Source organism: Cheilinus undulatus, linkage group 1 (genome assembly GCF_018320785.1).
Source record: "Cheilinus undulatus linkage group 1, ASM1832078v1, whole genome shotgun sequence".
Taxonomy (NCBI): Eukaryota; Metazoa; Chordata; class Actinopteri; order Labriformes; family Labridae; genus Cheilinus; species Cheilinus undulatus.
Window position 1 is genome coordinate 28076894 of NC_054865.1, and position 6000 is coordinate 28082893.

The following is a 6000-nucleotide window of genomic DNA, read 5'->3' on the forward strand; positions in this document are numbered from 1 at the left end:
CTTCACCAGTTCCTGCTGGTGTGGATTAATGAGCATGTAAAGACACACACATGCAGTGGATAGTGTACACACACCCTGCCTGTATCCTTTCTTTACGGTGCAAACATGTAAACACATGCAGCAGATTTCCCAGGAGAGGGAGGAGAACAGAAAGAACACAAGTGAGGACATAATGTGACAGTTACATCGACACAAAGCATCAGAGGTGTCAGGGCAGCAGGAGATGCAACCTAGAAGATAGGACAAACCTGTTGCATGCATATGAAGCTATTCATATTATTGATATCATGGTGAAACCCTAAAGGCATGACAATAAAACCAAACATCTAGTTTTAAAATACAGCAAATATTCATGAGAGGGATATTCTATTGTGTGGAGAAAAGAAGGTTAAAGAGTGCATGGTTTTTATTTCATGATCTTATCTTTGGCACATACACACAAAACTAACATATCTCCTGAGAGACATTTAAGTGTTTTATGATGTTTCCGGTGAACAGTTGCATTTTTTCTAAAGGTGTGACAGACATCATGCTCTACTTTGCAAGATCTTTAACCAGTTTTAAGCTCTCAGATAAGTTTAGATACACTATTCTATTTGAAATACTGCAAATATGCAGATTGTAAAATCACTATGTAGCTATTTTAAATTTTTATAGAGAAACAACTTGATTAAAAGGCAGTGATGCTTTTTGAATATTTATATGATAAGATTTTACAAAATGCTTTGTAAAGAAGATTTAAAAAAAAACACAGGCTGTGAACAATATTCTATCCACAAATTAAGCAAAAGTAAGTCTGAACAAACAGGCCTTAGGTTACATTTTTGGCTGACCACTGAGGTCAGCCCTACACATGGCAATGTCTGTGTCTGAGTAAGTAAGTAACTCAGTAAGTAACTGACTGATTGAGTGATGCTAATTTACAAGCCATAGAATACAGAGTTCTGTTTGCTTGTACTGAATGCTGTCGGTCATGGCTGCCTCCACTGTGTTAACTAGAGCCATACATACAGAGTTGCTCTACATAGGCTGAAAGCCCTCTAAGGGCTGCCTCCTCTGCTCTAAATACTCAGATATAGCTTTAGCATGACCTCTGTTTAACCAGAACTGGGCCACATTTCTGTATGACAAAGAATAAAACAACCCTATCAGCTTTTCATGTTGGGAAAGATGTTTTCACTCCTTTGCTGACCTGCTTTGGCATGACTATGTGATAGTTGAGGGGGAAAGGGTAACTTCTCGTGTGAATGCTTGTGTATGCTGGCTGCTCGAGGAGCGATTAGCTCTGAATTAGTCACAGCAGCACTTTGTCAAAACTTGACATTTCTTGATTAAAACAAGCAAGTTAGCAACACTTAAAGCTTTCTGTAACAGAAAGGGTGTTTTTGCTCTTCTGCCAAACCGCTTCAGCGTGAGTGTGTGATAGTTAAAGGAGGAAAGGGTTACCTGTTGTGTGCATACTTGTATTGACAACCTGCTAGCCAAACGTTAGCTCTGCCTTAGCCAGACCAACATGTTTCCTCATTACAGTTAGTGCTGAGAGCAACACGGAAAGCTTTCTGCAACAGAAAACGATGTTGTCGCTCTTCTGCCCCCATTTTGGCATGATTACGTGATAGTTACAGGGAAATGGTTAGTTGTTGTAATCAGCTAATGAGTTGTTGTGCCCCAGCTAATGGTTCAGCATGCCTGTCATTAGCTGGGACTGAGTCACAGTAGCGCTTTTGTCTGAACCAGACAATGTCTCTAAATCCAAACAAGCACAGAAAAAAATGTTCTCTCTCTACTCCCCGTCTGTTTCGGCATGGCTTTCCGATCATGGCAGTGATATTGTCCCATTTAGTCCACCGTAAGCTGTTAGCTTGGACGTCTCAGTAGGACCGCTGCAGTTTTATCTGACCTGGACCACTGTGGACCTGGACCTATCTAGAGCAGAGAGCCACACCGATAGCTTGTCTTGTGCAGAGGAGAGGTTTTTGCTCTGTTCTTGTAGTGTTGTGTCCCCAGGCTGGGACTGAGCTGCAGCAGCGCTTTTGTCTGAGCCAGACAAAGTGTCTAAATCCAAACAAGCACAGAGAGCAACACTAAAAGCTTTCTGTGACAGAAAAAATGTTCTCTCTCCATTCCCGGTCTGTTTTGGCATGGCTTTCTGATCATGGCGATGGGCTTGTCCCGTATTGTCCGGCATTAGCTTTTAGCTTGGATGTCACAGTAGGACCGCTGCAGTTTACTCCGACCTGGACCGCTGTTCTTGTTGAATCCAGAGCAGAGAGCCACACCGACAGCTTGTCTTGTGCAGAGGAGAGGTTTTTGCCCTTTTCTTGTAGTGCTGTCTTCCATTTGCGCAGTAATATCAAAGGATACAGAGAGTGTCAGCTGAGTCAATGTGTGTCTGTGTTTAACCAATCAGATGCGGTATAATAAAAGGGGGTGGTGCTGCTCAGGGTTCATCTCCACCCACACAGAAGGAGCCAGCCAGAGAGAGAGAGCAACATGTAGCTTTTTCAGTAACCACTTACTATACCTTTGGCTAAAAATAATAAACTACTAACAATCATCTGCCAGAACACACATTTTTGTCAGGCATTTCAAAAGGCATCCCAGATAGTTGCAGTCAGCCATACACTAGGTTTTAACCCAGTCTTGTTAAAAGCATCACAGTGTCCAGAGATCTTAAACCCATCAGGAGAGAGTATAGCATTGGAGCTACAACCTCAAAAGCATGTTCTCCTTTGGTCTTCTGCATAGATTGTGAAACAATCATAAACCTTGATCAGCGGACCTCTGAGTCCTGATCTGATTGTAAGGCCAGATGCCTGTCCATGCAGGGCTTTAAAGGTACAGTGTATAATATTTAGCCTTTCAGCACAGTGGAACAAACTTGGTTAAAATGAAACATAATATGCATAATCGATCAACCTTTAATTATACTTGAGATATCATTGAGGGGCACCCTCATTTACAATGACGGCAAGTCAATTACAGAAGAAATTCAGAGAACACAAACCAATAGAAACAGAGGAGAGACTGACAGAAGGGCATTAAAATCATCCGACTGGTGATGATGAAAATGACAGTAAAGGTAAATTACAGACATAAGGTTGGAGGTTTAAAATAACATTTCTAAAAAGCCCAAAAGGTAAAAGCTTGTTAATCTTAAGCAGCTGCTGTAACCTGTTCCATGAGTCATGAACAGAATAGGAAAAGGCAGTCTTTCCCAGTTCTTACCTGACTCGTGGAACATGCAAAAGCAGCTGGCCAAAAGATTGTGTGTAACATTGATTGTTAAAAGAGAGATGGAGAAGCTCAGTGAGGTAAGATGGATGTTTTTCTAAAAGGGCTTTATAAATAAAAAGGTGCCAGTGAAAATATCATCTCATCTGTAGAGAAGACCAGCCAACCTTACTTTACAAAATGCAATGATGTGTATTAAAAGGATCACCGGTGATAAATCTTAATGCAGCGTGATAAACAGAGTCAGGCCGTTTGAGGGTTGTAGGGGCTGCATGTCTGTAAATAACATCACCATAGTCAAGGACTGACATAAAAACAGCCTCCAATACCATCTTCCTAGAAAACATAGGGAAGTTTAATTTATTCCCGTACAAATACCCAATTGTTTTTTGCAGAAGTCGGCCAACAAGATCATTGATATGACAGTTGAAAGTCATTTTGTCATCAATCCAAACACCTAGGTATTTGTAATAAATGACTCTTTCAAGCTTTTCTCCATTTCTCATTACAATTGTCAAATCATTTCGGTCAACTGCTTTTGATCTGGAGAAGAGCATTGATTTAGTTTTTTTTCTGCATTTAGGACCAGGTTAAGATCATTGAAATTGTCTTGCAATATGTTAAATGACTGTCGCAGCATATTACAAGCAGACAGTGCATTTTCTGCAAAACAATACAGAACTGTATCATCTGCATACAGATGAGTGTGACAGTTAAAAATAATTTTAAAATATGTCAATCTGAATTAGCGTTAAATCACCTACAAGTGGTTTTATTTTCATTAACTTAATAAGCCCGCTATTTATACATAGGGAGGGTCCCTCCTGTCTTGGATTTTTGCATCTTGCATGTTTCTACTAACCTGACACACCAGATGGATTTGTTTCACACATCCATCTGGGAAAGCTTCAATAGGAAACGTTTGAGAAAAGGCAGAGGCTTTGAAAAAAACTCGGAGCGTGATTGGATGAATGTTCTGTCTGTCACATCTCTATGGGCCAATCAGAGCAACAAAACATGTGACATAGCAGCTTTCGAGCTGCATGTGGGCAGCTACCGAGGAATAACGCGAAACATGGTGACTACAGACATGTAAGTACTCGACTTTTGTCGTTTTTGAAAAGACAACAACTCACTGCTGTTCTTTGTTCTTCTTTTAAGGAAGAAATGTTGTCAAGTTCTGATAAAACTGGCGCTTTAGCAGCATCCACGCTAAGCTCTTCCGCCAATCGTACCGACCTCTTGCTGCTGCCTGTTTACATCGCGACTCAGCCGTGCCTGAAAGTACTGCCCCTTGTCGTTGATTGGTCCTGTCACTTTCTAACCGGGCCCAATCAGTTCAGATGGGAGCTTTGCAAGATGGATTCGCCGGTGAGAAACAAGGAAACGAGCGTATCCATCTGCTTTGCAAGGTTATGTTTATACACTACCCCAGAAGGAACCCATTATTTTAAAGTTCTACTGGTTGCCACAGTTACCACCAGAAGTGAGCATCACAATCTAAACTCTGGCTGTTAAGCTCAAAACAAGACCGTCACGATGCGTCATATTACACGCTTTAGTTTCAGCCCCTAGCACACACTGACATTAATGCATTAATGGTCAAATTCCCCACTAGCCACTGCTGGGCCAGGTGCTTGATGGCAGAGCTAAAAGCCAGATCAGGCCATTCCCCCTGCTATGTCAGGTAAGTGGAAAAGATGATAGGAGCGATGGTATTTTGCTAGCAGCAGAGGTGTCTCACTTATTCCAACCTCAAACAAAAGATGGCGGTAAATCTCTTTTTCTGGGCTCTCAAACAGAGCTGCTACTACGGCAGCGGAGATGGACTAAACAGCTGTTCTCTCAAGAAAACACTCCGCCAGCCACAAAGAATGTCCTGTCTTATGGTTTGGAGGAGAACCGCTCTATAGTGGAGCCAGAAAACACACCCATTGCTTGAGCCTTTCAACCAATTTATCGTGGTCCACAGTGTCAAAGCTGCACAGAATCCAGTACAACCAGTTCTGTAAAATGGATAACAGCTTAGAGATAAAAGGACAAAATTGAGCTCCACCTCAAAGTTTCACAATGGCACTGTTAACTGGGTTTGTCTATGCTGTAAAGCAGGACAAACACTTGACAAAGCTGCATCAAAGTAAAAAGAAATTCTTTGAAACATTGACCTTCCACCATCAGGATCAAAATCTATACTCTGCAATACAGTTTGCCCTCTTCAGCCATGTAAATACCCACTAAAGAATTCCTGTATGATGACAGCCACTTGATTAGGTGTGATCACAGAAGGTGATGGGTGAAGATCACAATGCATACACTGAGATGGAGACCTGAAGGATGAACACAATCTCAGCAAGAATGGACCCTTTGTGAACTGATCCTGAAGGTTTTGATGGAAAAAGGAAAAAAAAACTCTCTTTTTTGGTAAATGAGGAGGCTTTGTGTAACAGACTCGTGTTTATTTTTTCCAGTAACAGCTTAGTTTTTGTATTTTGTTGTAGTATGGAAGGCTGTGTGTTTTTTTGTGTTCCTTGTATCCCTTTGTTGCGGGCTGGAGGGAGTGGTTAGAGGCACTGAGGCTCTGAAGCTACACAGCTACAAGCAACATGAAGCAATCAGCCCCAGCTGATATGAACCTGGCTGAAGACTGGAAGTTGCCAGAGTATGCCTTCACCACTGTGCTAACAGAATCTTGCTCTTGCTCTGTTTTTGAAGAGATTTTGTCATTTTTCTCAATTTTTTTTCATGAAGACTAATTTTCTTTGTTCT